Source organism: Tupaia chinensis, unplaced genomic scaffold (assembly GCF_000334495.1).
Source record: "Tupaia chinensis unplaced genomic scaffold, TupChi_1.0 Scaffold000094_1, whole genome shotgun sequence".
Lineage (NCBI taxonomy): Eukaryota > Metazoa > Chordata > Mammalia > Scandentia > Tupaiidae > Tupaia > Tupaia belangeri.
In genome coordinates this window covers 2,469,620-2,484,898 of record NW_006159556.1, presented here as the reverse complement: position 1 = coordinate 2,484,898, position 15,279 = coordinate 2,469,620, and the positions used below count along the sequence as shown (strand labels likewise).

The following is a 15,279-nucleotide window of genomic DNA, read 5'->3' as shown; positions in this document are numbered from 1 at the left end:
TAAGGTGCTGGATGCCCATTTGGTCAACCGCAGTTCGAGTCCTGGACCTGGTGGCTTGAAACTCATGTGGGGCATGTGTGCATGTGTGCCCAAAATCTTGAGAGAATAGAGAAGAGCAGATTGTGGCATGGCCATCCCCTAGTAGGGTGATTTCTCACTTTGTCTTTCTCTGTCTCTCTGATGAGTGCATGTGCCCTTCTAACAAAAAATTTCTCTCTCTCTCAAAAAAAAAGAATCATGTTTTTGTTGAATAAAATTTGATACAAGAGACCATCTTGGGCCACCATGAGAGACACTAAACTCAGTCATCAGAATACCGTCCAGAGAGAAAACTGAAGGAAACTTTGAATTTCTATTGGATTGTTGGAAAAGTCATGATGCATTTTTGCACAGAAAAACACACCATGATTTTTCTGATGACTCAGTATATAGTTTTTTAGACCTGACAAAGATTCCCTTCTTAGGACCAGCAATTAGTGTAATGGCTATGTCACTGGACTCCCGTGTAGTCGACCGTGGTTCGAGTCCCGGACCCAGGCCATCCCACCATGGGGGGGGTTTCTCGTTTTGTGTCTCTCTGGTGAGTGCACACACCCTATGGCAAAAACCTCTCAAAAAAAAAAAAAAAAAAAAGATTCTCTTCTTGACCAAAACTCTATTACAAATAGTCCCTGCACCTACAGCAACAATCCCAAATAAAGGTACCTGACCATTCTTTAACAAGTGTCAGGATGATAACGTATCCTTTAATAATATCTGATGTCAGATAGTTCAGAAGTTGCTATGTGACTCTCATACCTGGCACATAGCCTCCTGTGTCTGACAACGTGCCAAAATTCATAGATATTCACCTGAAATTTCTCCCAGTACTCAAAGACTTGTTTTGCTCATATTTAAGGACAGTAAAATAACTAACTTGGGCAACTCTGTGCATTGCTTTCTCTCAGAAGAAAATACAAATCCTTTACAGCCAATAGTTCAAGGGAATAACCACAATCCATGCCTCTAACAGAGGTCTAAAATAAAAATGTAATCTGGTTATAATGAACAGGTTGGATGCCTTGCACAGGCCAGCATTAGCCAGGAAAGTGAGTAAGAAACAGAAAAGTGAAACAAATGAGATATAAAGGAAGAGGATTCGTCAGTGTTACAGAAGATAGGCATCAGACAATGCCATGGACAGGAAGCAAGAACACAGAAACATACAGAAAGTCACACGAAGTGAAGCTGCGTGGCCACAGAGCGCGGGGTCAGAACATAGGCACTGAGACATTTCCTGGGTAAGGATCCTGTTCTGTCACCCGCTGCCTGTATGACCGCACTGGGACTGCTTCTGACGGTATGATTGCCACTCTACTATGATCTTAACTTGCAGGAAAGAATTGAGTTTAAAGTGATTAAAATCTTAACTGGCAGGAAATAATTAAGCTTAAAGTGATTAAAATTAACCGAAGACCCTCCATTGCTCATGTCTTTGTATTATAAAAATAAACAAATACAATTCAAGAGAAAATGTAATCCTATTTTGCCTTTTTTTTTTTAAATGATGATTCAAAGTGAACCTGGACATTTTCAAGAGAGTGAACTCTGCTTAAAACTGTGGTTTAATTCCCAGCATTTAAAGATACAAGCAGCTGGATTCCAACAGCCTGGATAAAGGACTTCTGGTTTCTGACTTTGAAAGGAAATCTCAAACTTGAAGGCCGGCAATGTTGAAGACATTCAATCACATAAAACACACGTAAAATTTTTACGAACTTTTGACAACATCTCTGAGAAAAGAAGCAGCACTTGTATCACTTACTTGCAAGTTGAACATTTTTTTTCCTGACACATAATGGGAAAAGAGCCAGATAAATTTAAGAGTTTTCCTCTTAACAAAATAACCAGAAATCCTTTATGGCATGAATGGAAAAATCACTAAATATTGGGGCGTCAGAAAAGTCACGACTTTTCAGATTACCTAATATGCTCTCAGAGGGGAAATGTAATTAAGAAAGAAATATGTCGGGACCAGCAGTTGGCATAATGGTTATGTTGCTGGACTCCCATGTAGTCGACCACAGTTCGAGTCCCAGATCCGGTGGCTTAAACACACGCCGGGTGCATGTGTGTGCGAGCCCAAGATCCCGAGAGGAGAATGGAGGAGAAGGGATTGCAGCGTGGCCATCCCCCCTGGAGGTGATTTCTCACTTTTTGTCTCTCTGCCTCTCTCTGTCTTTATGGTGAGCACACGCGCCCTATAGCAAAACCTTCCCCCCCCCCAAAAAAAAAGAAAGAAAAATCTTACATCTCTTTCTACCCCAAAGTATTTCTGCTTCTCTGTAAGGGAAGGTCCACAGAAATGAGTGGATCCATGGTGGTACTCGCTGGGTAAGGACGTGAGTGTCCTCTCCATGTGCAGCCTCGACAGCCACACGTTTAGCCCTTAGTCATTTATGATTTACTCCTGAATCCGTAGTCAATACCCTGACAGTATGGCAGAGATCTTCATTTATTAGCAGGACATTTCTCCTCACCTCTTTTCACGTGGCTGTGTGCTAACATACTGAGAATCTATCATTTCTACTGCGTAGGAATCTATGGTAACTATCGCCATCACTGCCAGCCTGCAGCAATAATACACACCAGATTTCCTGGTTCACCAGGTGGCATGGAGGTGGCAGCTGGATTCTCACATGGCTGACTATGCAGTTCGAGTTCTAATCCCAGAGGCTTGAAAAACTGTTGTGCATGTGCGCATGTATGCCCAAAACCCTGAGAGGAGACTGAAGAAGGGATTACACCCCTGTCCATCCCCCCCGGGTGGTGAAATTGGGGTTGATTTATCACGGTTCTCTCTCTCTGTCTCTTTCTCTCTGTTTCTCTGGTGAGTGCATGTGCCCTATAGCAAAAATTTCTTTAAAAAAAAAAAAAAAAAGGGCCATGCTGCAATCCCTACTCCTCTAGTCTCTTCTCGGGATTTTGGGCATGCATGCACATGCGCCTGGCATGAGTTTTAAGCCACCGGGTCTGGGACTCAAACCACAGTCAAGTACGTTGGAGTCCAGTAATGTAACCATTAGGCTATCTGCTGGTCCCAAGTTTTAATCATCTTTTAAATCCCCTTAATGTCTTGCACATAAAAAGTGATCAAGAAGTTGTTTTAATAGAATGATACACATTTTTTTTTTTTGGAGAGATTTTTGCTATAGGGCACATGCATTCGCCAGAAAGACAAAGACAGAGAGACAGAAAACGAGAAATCACCCCCCAGGGGGATGGCCATGCTGCAATCCCTTCTCCTCCATTCTCCTCTTGGAATCTTGGGCATGCACGTACATGTGCCCAGTGTGAGTTTAAGCCACCAGGTCCGGGACTCAAACCACCTTGGACTACATGGGAGTCCAGCAACATAGCCATTACGCTATCTGCTGGTCCCTAGAATGATACACATTTGAAGTCACACAGTAAGACAATTAATAGCGTAGGAATAACGTAAGTTCTGTCCCACAAGTATATTTCAAAGACACGAGAAGAGATGTACTCCACCCACAGAACCAGCTTGGATGGACAGTCGTGGAGGAAAAGGATCATAGCAGGAGTTAAAGGACCAAAGGCTCCTGGGGTAGCCACAGGATATGGACTCTTAGTACCCAAATTTCAGGGAAGGGTCTCAGAAACATAAGTGAAGTACACCTCTGCGGATCTGTTAAAGCATTTTTTAAGAAAGAATTATTTTATTTAACTTTATTTATGTTTGTTTATTTTAATTTGACCAGAGAGGGACAGAATGTGTGTGTATGTGTGTGTGTGTGGGTGGGTGGGTGTGCGTGTGTGTGTATGTGTGTGAGAGAGAGAGAGAGAGAGAGAGAGCGAGCGAAAGTGAGAAAGCAAGCCACCAGATCTGGGACTTGAACTGCAGTCAGCCATGTGGGAATCCAGCGCCCTTAACCACCACACCACCTGCTGACCTCTGTTAAAGCATTTTTAATGATTTTAAACTTGCAGTTATTTGTCTAATTCAAATGGAATAAAAATGATTTGCTATTCACAAGTCCAAAAGTTTTTTTTTCAACTTTGCCTATGGTTCATGATGGAAATAGTCATCGTATTCTTTAATACTGATCTATTGCTAGGACAGGAACTAGCTTTCTCTGTAAGTGCAAAGCGCCACTTCCAACTACTCAAGTTTTTGCAAAAGCTTTCGCTTGCTGGCAGCTAAATTTAGGTCATTCCTCAAGTTAAAACATACAACTTAATACGGTGTACCAAGAAATCTGTTCAGACATGCATAAATGCTATGCCATAAATACTTTCCTTCCAAGGTAAGTAGCAAACACTGAACTGCGTGACAAGTATTTGCTCCCACTAAATAAAGACTGTGGTCACCCTCGGCCATACTGCACTTTATCACACACACACAGGTGGCCCCTGACCCTCAACTCAACACACACTGGATAGTGCTTGTCACATGCCTGACTCCGCGATGGCCCTGAAGTTACACTGCACTTATAATCTTGGCCTCAAGGAGAAAAAAATGACAACAGCCGGCACACTGCTAATCTCTATCATGATATAGCTTGGAGCCATAAGAAGGTCAGCCAGTAACACAACCAAAATATTTAGCCTCCCAGTGCCAGATTTATCGAAGTAGCTCTTCCCTCCTCATTAGTCCTCGCCAAAGGATTTATGGGAACGTGCTAATCTACTAGCACATACGATGAAGTGTCCCTGACTGTGAAGACGAAGAAAGGTCAGGAGCCCAAGAACTGAGAAGCCGGTGAAGAATCTCTGCCTTCTGGCAGCCGGGAATGGCAGTGTGCCAAGTGCCCTGGACAGGTCTGCCCTGAGGCCATCAGAGAGGAGCCCAGGCTGACTCTGACTTTGCCCTTGGGAGGCCTAGAGGGGGGGGTGTCAGCCAAGCCCACAAACTTCTGGCCACAGCACAGGGAGATAATAAATGTATATTGTTGTAAACCGCTAAATTTATGGTACTCTAGGAATCTAATACATCTCCAGGTGGAGACTAGACTACGACAGACTGGTTAACCTGTCCCCGTTCACCCAGCTACCAAATAGCTGAGTTGCAATTCCAAGCCAAGCAGTCTGACCTCACTGTATGTGGGCTGATCAGCACGCCCATAAAGTTAGGAATCATTATTATCATTATTGCAGAGCCCTGGACAATTGAAAATATTTAAGAAATGTTTCCTGAATCAACAAACAAGCAAAATTGGTGAGGAGTGGGGAAAAGAAATCTTAATTTATTTATAATAAACTATGGTTTTCCTCATCTCCGGGGGAGATTTGATGGAGGGGAGGACAACATTTTAATAAAAGCCTACAAGAATATCTGGGCACAGAATGTGTTATAAACTACATGAGAAAAAAAATAGAACGTATAATAAGTTCTTTCTAAATATGTGTTCACAAAAGAATGGGAAAAAGAATTATCACAGGCCAGCTACACTGGTTGAGACTCGGTTTTACCTCTGATTTTTGTTTTCCAAAAGTACAATCACTTCTTTAGAGTAAACAGAAGTTAGCGTAGGCAATGTAATTATATCTTATGGCTAATGAAGTATGCATTTTCCTATGCAAATGAAGAGGTTACATTCTTACAGACCTCGCTCAATCTATGACCCTGACAAAGTTCTCAAAGGCCTCACACCAATTTCTCAGAGGTCAGGATGATAAAGTGATTCATAAAAATCAATAAATCACAGTCTATTCTTAGATATTATTAATGAAACTACAAATCTTATCCTTCTGATTAGATTTTGCAAGATGCAGAGGGGTATTTATTACCAAATTAGCCAACATTTACACTGACACTCCTGCTCCCAGAAAGAACCCGCATGGGCAAGCTAGAACAAAGGCCTCAGGGAAAAAGAAGAATTATATGACACTTGACATTTGAGCCTTATAAGCAAAAACAAACTCCTGGTGATTCCTAAATAGTAGCTCAGCAGATTTATTTTGTGGGTATTGATTGGGTTCTGAATGCTTGTCAATAAGAGCTGGTGATATAAATAAAAAGAAAAATATAAGATAGTCTATCAACCTTAATTTGAAATGAGGAGTTCATGTCTAGGCTAGATGTTAGCATGAATGTTTAACAGTTGAAGAAGCTTGTTTGTATGAGAATCTAAGAGTATAAGGAGACTGGGAAAAGCAACCATTGCACATGAGCAAGAAGCCTCCCATAACGTAATATGGGAGTAATCTTGAACAACGTGGCAGTACCCCAGTTGATAAAACTTGGCTTTCTCATACACCAAGAGCTATATGAATGGGCAAAGTGCATGAGTGTGCAGTTCCACCAGAACTCATATTAGCACAGGTCCTGTTCAGCAGTAGGTGGCCTGTAAGTGAATTAGGTGTCATATGAGTTCAATCATCAAGCCAGACTCATTTAAGCCTATTTCTTAGGCACCCTATTCCCTCCCTTCTCTGAAGGCCTTCCAACTGTTTATGGACTCAGGATAAAGGCTGATTATCTCCACGGCTTCAGTGCAGCAGGTGTTCAGAACACAACAGAGTTGGGGCAGAGCTGCAGGTGACTAGCAAACTAATCATTTGACATCCCTTGAAATTGATATTCTTTAAACAAGATTTTTTTTTTTTTCCCTGAGGGTGCATGTACTTACAAGAGAGAGCTAGACAGAGAGAGGAAGAAAAACCTTTCACTCCACCCATGGGGCCTGGTCAAATCGCAATCCCTTCCTCTCCATTTATCTCCTCCTTTAGATTTTGGGCACACACACATGGGCCCAGGGCTGGGATCTAAACCACACAGTCTCCTTCTCTGGAAAGCGCATGTGCCCTACAGCAAAAACTTAAAAATCACTGACAATATCGTCTTGGCCTTGGAGGTAGATCTTTCTCTTTTTCCTTTTCAAGCCTACAATCTTCCTGTTATTAAAAATACTATAATCTTTACTACAGGGGAGGCTAAAATAAAAAAGACAATATCAGATATTGGCGAGGATATAAAGAAATTAAAACTTTCGATCATTCTGATGGACTGAATGTAATAGTGCATCTACTTTTTGTTTTTTAGATATTTTGCCATGGGCACATGGATCCATCGAAGAGAGAAAAAGAGAGAGAGGTAAGTGAGACATCACCCCCTGGGGGGTGGCCACACCACAATCCCTTCTTCTCCATTTGACTCTTGGGATTTGGGGCATGCACATGTGCCTGGTATATTTTTCAGGCTACCAGGCCATGTGGGATCCAGCACTGTAACCACCATACCACCTGCTGTCCCATAAGTCTACTTTTGAAAATAGTTTCTTAAAATGTTCAACATGTAAGGACCAGCAGATGGCGTACTGGTAATATTGCTGGACTCCCACATAGTCAACTGTGGTTCAAGTCCTGGACCTAGCAGCTTAAAAGCTTGTCAATAAGAGCTGGTGATATAAATAAAAAGAAAAATATAAGATAGTCTATCAACCTTAATTTGAAATGAGGAGTTCATGTCTAGGCTAGATGTTAGCATGAATGTTTAACAGTTGAAGAAGCTTGTTTGTATGAGAATCTAAGAGTATAAGGAGACTGGGAAAAGCAACCATTGCACATGAGCAAGAAGCCTCCCATAACGTAATATGGGAGTAATCTTGAACAACGTGGCAGTACCCCAGTTGATAAAACTTGGCTTTCTCATACACCAAGAGCTATATGAATGGGCAAAGTGCATGAGTGTGCAGTTCCACCAGAACTCATATTAGCACAGGTCCTGTTCAGCAGTAGGTGGCCTGTAAGTGAATTAGGTGTCATATGAGTTCAATCATCAAGCCAGACTCATTTAAGCCTATTTCTTAGGCACCCTATTCCCTCCCTTCTCTGAAGGCCTTCCAACTGTTTATGGACTCAGGATAAAGGCTGATTATCTCCACGGCTTCAGTGCAGCAGGTGTTCAGAACACAACAGAGTTGGGGCAGAGCTGCAGGTGACTAGCAAACTAATCATTTGACATCCCTTGAAATTGATATTCTTTAAACAAGATTTTTTTTTTTTTCCCTGAGGGTGCATGTACTTACAAGAGAGAGCTAGACAGAGAGAGGAAGAAAAACCTTTCACTCCACCCATGGGGCCTGGTCAAATCGCAATCCCTTCCTCTCCATTTATCTCCTCCTTTAGATTTTGGGCACACACACATGGGCCCAGGGCTGGGATCTAAACCACACAGTCTCCTTCTCTGGAAAGCGCATGTGCCCTACAGCAAAAACTTAAAAATCACTGACAATATCGTCTTGGCCTTGGAGGTAGATCTTTCTCTTTTTCCTTTTCAAGCCTACAATCTTCCTGTTATTAAAAATACTATAATCTTTACTACAGGGGAGGCTAAAATAAAAAAGACAATATCAGATATTGGCGAGGATATAAAGAAATTAAAACTTTCGATCATTCTGATGGACTGAATGTAATAGTGCATCTACTTTTTGTTTTTTAGATATTTTGCCATGGGCACATGGATCCATCGAAGAGAGAAAAAGAGAGAGAGGTAAGTGAGACATCACCCCCTGGGGGGTGGCCACACCACAATCCCTTCTTCTCCATTTGACTCTTGGGATTTGGGGCATGCACATGTGCCTGGTATATTTTTCAGGCTACCAGGCCATGTGGGATCCAGCACTGTAACCACCATACCACCTGCTGTCCCATAAGTCTACTTTTGAAAATAGTTTCTTAAAATGTTCAACATGTAAGGACCAGCAGATGGCGTACTGGTAATATTGCTGGACTCCCACATAGTCAACTGTGGTTCAAGTCCTGGACCTAGCAGCTTAAAATTCATGCTGAGTGTGTGTGTGTGTGTGTGTGTGTGTGTGTGTGTGTGCTTGCCCCAAATCCCAAGAGAATGGAAGAGAAGAGATTGCAGCCATCCACTCTGGGGGCAACTTCTCACTTTCTGTCACTCTGTCTCTCTGGCAAATGCACGTACCCTATGGTAAAAATCTCTCTAAAAAAGAAAAAGAGTATAGTTTTATTTGGCTTATGCTTTTGGAGGTCCATGGTTAAGAGGCCACATCTGGTGACAGTCTTCTTGTTGGTGGGGCCCGTCTCTTGGAGTTCCAAGGTGGCACAGGTCACTGCCTGGCAAGACAGAGCAACAGCTAGACTTGGTCACATCTCCAACTATGTCTCAGTGATTCATCCCCTCTCCTTATAAACACACCAGGAGTCAATCTCAGAGACCCCACTCTGATTACCTGATCCAATCCCAATGACCTCCCAAAGGCCCCACCTTTCACCATCATCGATGATGCGTTCAAACTCTTACTCTCTTCACAGCCCACTTTCAAGCCATGAATAGGGGGTGGGGGGGCACATTCAAACCATGGCAACAAAAAAAGAAATGTAGAGGGAATGAGCCCTCGAGGATAAAGAAAACAAAAGAGGAGAGTAGAATAAAGATTTCCACGTGCTTACACGTGCAGGCATACACATACACTCACTCAGAACTCAGGAGTTCTTATCTTCCATGTAGGAGTGATCTCACATGGAACAGCTGCTCAGACCCGCCTTCTCCTCCCACGCTTGGGGAACCTTGCCCACCGCTTCACACTATCACACAGAGGCAAAGGCCATTCCAAGGAAATGAAAGACCGATGTGTGTCCTCAGCAAAGAAATCACCTAGGTATCGGGACCTCCAATGTTCGAGGTCATGGTGATGTTACAAATACAAATGAGGTTCTTCCTGTCGCGTGGATCTGGCTGGAAGCAGACCAACTGGAACACTGCCAGAACACATGGGGTCACGTGTGGAAATCAGACGAGGCTTCCTAACCTCTGACTGATGGCCACCTAAAGCTGATCTGTGGCATCAACCTTTGAATTCTGCTCTGGGTTGAGGTCTCTACCTAATAAAAGAATAGTGCAAACATCCAGCATTATTTACAGGAAACCTAAAAGGCACATACTGAAAATGGAAAGGGCTAAAACTTGGAGTTTAATATAGTGATTTTTGCTACAGGGTGCAAGTGCTCGCCAGAGAGACAGAGACAGACAGAGAGAAAGAAAGTGAAAAATCACTTCCCAGGGGGATGGCCATGCTGGAATCCCTTCTCCATGCTCCTCTTGGAATTTCAGGTACGTACGCATAAGCAGTTGGTTTGAGTTTGAAGCGTCCGGGTCTGAGACTCAAACTGCCATTGACTACATGGGAGTCCAGCAACGTAACCAGAACACCATCTGCTGGTCTCATGGTTCTGCTTTTTAAGAAACAGAGATTAAAAAGCCATCAAGTGGAGTGGTGGTTGGGGCACTGGACTCCCACATGGCTGACAGAGATTCAAATCCCAGACCTGGCAGCTTGCTTTCTCACTTTCCCTCTCTCTCTCTCTCTCTTTCTGGTAAGCAAATGTGCCCTACAACAAATAAATAAAATAAAATAAATAATTCTAAAAACAAAAAGAAGAAGAAATGTATGAGGGTGACAGAGAGAAAGAAAGTGAAAAATCACTTCCCAGGGGGATGGCCATGCTGGAATCCCTTCTCCATGCTCCTCTTGGAATTTCAGGTACGTACGCATAAGCAGTTGGTTTGAGTTTGAAGCGTCCGGGTCTGAGACTCAAACTGCCATTGACTACATGGGAGTCCAGCAACGTAACCAGAACACCATCTGCTGGTCTCATGGTTCTGCTTTTTAAGAAACAGAGATTAAAAAGCCATCAAGTGGAGTGGTGGTTGGGGCACTGGACTCCCACATGGCTGACAGAGATTCAAATCCCAGACCTGGCAGCTTGCTTTCTCACTTTCCCTCTCTCTCTCTCTCTCTTTCTGGTAAGCAAATGTGCCCTACAACAAATAAATAAAATAAAATAAATAATTCTAAAAACAAAAAGAAGAAGAAATGTATGAGGGTTGAATAACTTCAAAAGCAAAGCCGCTTCTAAGTAAGAAAGAATAAATCTAGTGAAGGAAATATGTCACGTGCTCCCTACAGGACTCCTGCCATCCAAGACGACAATGAATAACTAGCATTTAACCAGCATTCACATGATATTTAAAATCTGCAAGGCAAAACCACTCGGCTAACTTCAAGCAATACAAATGGCAGGCATCAAGACAGTGGAAGGAAAGACAGGCCTAACTCAAAGTTACCTAGAGAGCTCCTTATAGAATGAAGAAAAAGAGAACTCTGGGCTCAGGCTCAAGTCAGTTTACTGAATTCGATTTCTTCACAATTAGCCATTGTACTGATGAAAATGGCTCCATTATTATGGTGGTTGTCTTGAGAAAAACAGTTGCTGTCTAAATTATCGAATGCTCATAAGCTAAAATTCACAGGCACTTAACGCTCACACGCTGTTTGCACAGCTGCTATTATAAAAGTCTGTTCCACTTAAAATCCAGTAGAAGGGGTAAAAAAGGCAAGGGAGAATTTCCATTTAAAGAGACAGATTGATTATATGCATTTAATCCACTCTCTTCCCAAGATGCCACTGAAATAACAGTAAAATAATGTTTTAAAAGTATAAGCACCCACGGGCAAAAAAAAAAAAAAAAAAAAAAAAGACCAGGAGAGAAGATAGAAGTAGATGAGATTGCGAAGTCACGTGGAAATGGAAGCAAGTGACTGAAAAGAGACTGTTCCAAAGCCGGTCAGGCTCAGAGAGTCCTCCAACATCCTGTGTATGAGGAGGCTAGCTCGTAGGCTGGAGTGCTGAGCTTAGTCTCTGGATAAGAGCCAAGGTTGCCCGGATGCCCAAGATGGTTAAAGGCCAGAGGAACACAGCTGAAAGTAAGGATTAGTGAAAATCTGCTACAAAATAATGAGCCCGTGAGAAAGCATATTTCCTACCTCCCTCCACCCCTGCTCTTAAGGAACTCAGTTGCCAAAGAGAAAAATCTGTTAATGTACAGACATGGGGGTGCGAATGAAATAGCTAGATTTCCCCCGTTTATATAATCCTCCTAAAGTGAAGCATACCAATAGACAAGTGCCCTGGTCCCATTTGCAGCATGTTAGTCTTAAATCTGCACAGCCAGGAATCACTGTGAGCAAGTAAGGAGGGGCAAAAACAAAACTGTCCACAAAGTTTGGCACATCATTCATCAAAAGATGGAGCCTAATTCCCTTTCTCTTGATGGCAGGCCAGATTAATAACTTGTTTTTTGTAAAAAAAAAAAAAAAAACAGACATGGGAGTCAGCAGGTGGCATGGTGGTTAAGGTGCTGGACACTCCCACATGGCTGATCATAGTTCAAGTCCTGGACCTGGTGGCTTGCTTTCTCACGTTTCTTCTCTCTCTCTCTGGTCAAATTAAAATAAATGACTGAATAAATAAAATTAAATAAATAATTCTAAAAACTAGACATGGTAGAGTGATGCTATTTGACTTCTAGTCATAAAAGAGATAGCTTCCAGTCCAGCAGTAGTGGCACAGTCAGGAGTGTGCTGAGACTCACATGGAGACAATGGTTCAAATCCTCAGCCTGGATGGCCTTTAGCATACTAGGCTTGTGTGTGAGTACCCAAGAACTAACTAGTGGGACCAGCAGATAGTGCAATGGTTACGTCGCTGGACTCTGATGTAATTGATCGCAGTTCAAGTACCAGACCCAGTAGCTTAAATCTCATGCCAGGTGTGTGTCTGTCATGCCCAAAATCCTGAGGGGAGAACAGAGGAGAAGGCATTGTGACATAGCCATCCCCCCTGAAGGGGGTGACTTCTAGCTTTCCGTGTCCTTGTCTCTCCCTGTCTCTCTGGCAAGAGCACATGCCCTATAAAAAAATCTCAAAAACAAACAAACAAACAAACAACCAAGAATAGGAGGAAGGAGACTGCAGGATGACCGGGCACTGTGAAAGCTGTGTGCAAACTCTAACATGAATAAATTTCTAAAAGTTTAAAGAAAAATAAGTAGAGCTTCCACCTCCCTCCTGAATTGCTTACTGTGGGAGAAGCCAGCTCCTATGTTAGGAGAATACTCAAGTGGCCACCAGGAGAGGCCCATGTGGCAAGGAGTTGGGGCCCCACCAAGAGCAGGCATCAAATCACCAGCCAGGTGAGAAAACCACCTTGGAAACAGATCTTTCAGCCCCAGTCAAGTGTTTGGATAACCACAGCACTTGCTAATCCCTGGACCACAACTTTCTGATAAGCAGAATCAGAAGTGTCCATCTAAATGTCACCCAAATTCTTCACACCTAGAAACTGTGGGAAAAAAAACAAGTTTACTGTTTTAAGCCACTCAATGTTGGAGCAATTGTTACACAGCAGTGGAAAAGTCACAAGAAGCTTAAGCCACATGGCCATATTAATGCTGGCAGCAAACGACAAATTAAGATCGGAAACCACTCAGAATTTTACCCAGAGCATAAGCACCGAGTCACATGTTATAATTACTTCCTTCAAAGTGAATTATACTGCCTACACTTCGTTAGAGCTGGCACTATGATTTTTAAAATCATATAAATAAAATACCTGCTGGATATTAAACTAAACAGTAGGTAGTCACTTTGTACCTATTATCACTAAAAGAAATACATTCTCAAAAAGAATCAGAATTGAGACCAGCAGGTGGTATGGTGGTTAAGGCATTGGACTCTCACATGATCAACTGCGGTTCAAGTCCTGGACCTGGTGACTTGCTTTCTCACTTTCCCTCCCTCCTTCTCTCTCTTTCTCTCTCTCTGATAAGTGCATGTTGCCATATAGCAAATAAATAATTGAATAAGTAAAATTTTAGAAAAAAGAATATTAAAATGTAAACAAAAACATATGAACTTATCTATATTAATAATGAAAACACACCCCAGTACCATTCCGCTCTGCCCCCCCATAGTATATCATATCTTCATGATATGACTCTTCCCTGGGTCCTAGCCCAGCTAGTCATTAAGGCTTTCCAAGATGAAATAATTCTGTAATAATGATTGCTATGCCCAAGACTACCTAATTAACAACCTTGGTAGGCCTCTTATTAATAGATATTTTCTGATTCTTATATTAATCAAATATCAATTGTGATACATTCAAAAAAGCACAGTGGTATGGACTGAATTTTACCCCTCCAAAATTCATGGACTGGAGTCATAATCCCCAGTGTGATTTGATTTGAAGACAGGGTTTTTTTATTTTTTTGTTTACTTAGGTTTTTGTTATAGGGCATGTCACCTCACCTAGACAGAGAGAGAAAGACAGAGAGAGAGAGAAAAAAAAGGGCCATGCTGCAATCCCCTCTCCTCCATTCTCCTCTCAGGATCTTGGGCACGTGCACACATGTATCCAGCATGAGTTTCAAGCCACCAGGTCCAGGACTCGAACTGCAGTCGACTACGTGGGAGTCCAAGGATGTAACATTATGCCTATGCCATCTGCTGGTCCCCAGGAATGGCATCTTAATAAAAAAGAAAAGAGACCTTGGAGTGAACCAGAACACAGAAGGAGGGCCATGTGAGGGCATGGCAAGGTAGCAGCCATCTACAAGCCAAGGAGAGAGTCCTCACCAGAAGCCAACCAAATCAGCTGGCACCTCAACCTTGGGCTTCTCGCCCTTCGAACAGTGAGAAACTAAATTTCTTTTCAGGTACCCACTCAGAGGTATGTTGTTATAGCAGCTCTAGCAGACTAATACACTCAGTATAATGACATGTAAACACTGCCCAGAGGAAGCTGAATCCCACACGGTTGGCCAGGGTTTGAGTCATGACCATGCATGCCCAGGATCCTACTCTGTTGGGGGATGAATGTGCAGGTTCTCTTTCTCTCTCTCTCTTCCAAGCACTCTCTGGTAAAATAAACAAACAAACAAACACATTTTCATCTCTGAAACCATTAATAAGGCCCTCTCAAATATCCTACCAAACTGAAGAGCATCTGAGCCTTTGGGCTACGCCCCAAATTCACCTGGAAGCAGGGAAGAAGCATTAGCCAGCCAGTCAGGGAAGGTTCCTAGAAAGCTGAAGACTGTCTCCTCCTCTCAGGACAGATCAGGTCTGACAGGCTGAAGCATTTTGAAATGAAAAGGCCCCACCCTGAGTACAGATAAAAAAGAAAAGATTTGAATTACTGAAGACAGAGAACAACAGTTGCCTTTGGCCTTGTAAAAGTGCCCAGAGCAGGGAGCTCTCCCTGGTGCTGCTACGACTGTCATCCTAGTAATTAGTGTCCATTTTTGACAGTCAAGCAAGCTGGTCTACTGACTCCCACCCCCACTCCGGCCCTCCTGACTCTGTGGGCTTCACCAAAGACAAGGACCTAGGGTCAGGCCAACACACAACCCACTGTCCTTTTTTTTTTTTTTAAAGATTATTTAATTTTATTAATTATGAAGAT

The 15,279-nt window shown here is 42.6% G+C and overlaps 1 protein-coding gene across 3 annotated transcripts in view; it reads right to left on the bottom strand.

Annotated features, from left to right (window-relative positions):
• FAM13A (family with sequence similarity 13 member A) overlaps positions 1 to 15,279 on the bottom strand; it is a 249,625-nt gene that overhangs the window by 206,370 nt on the left and 27,976 nt on the right. The window contains exon 1 of one of the 3 annotated variants that reach the window (XM_027769858.1): positions 14,851 to 14,915. The exons of the other annotated variants lie outside the window; for them this stretch is intronic. The gene's annotated coding sequence lies outside the window, so the exon portion shown is untranslated. Of the gene's footprint in view, positions 1 to 14,850; positions 14,916 to 15,279 lie in introns of those variants that run through there. 3 annotated transcript variants of the gene reach the window in all.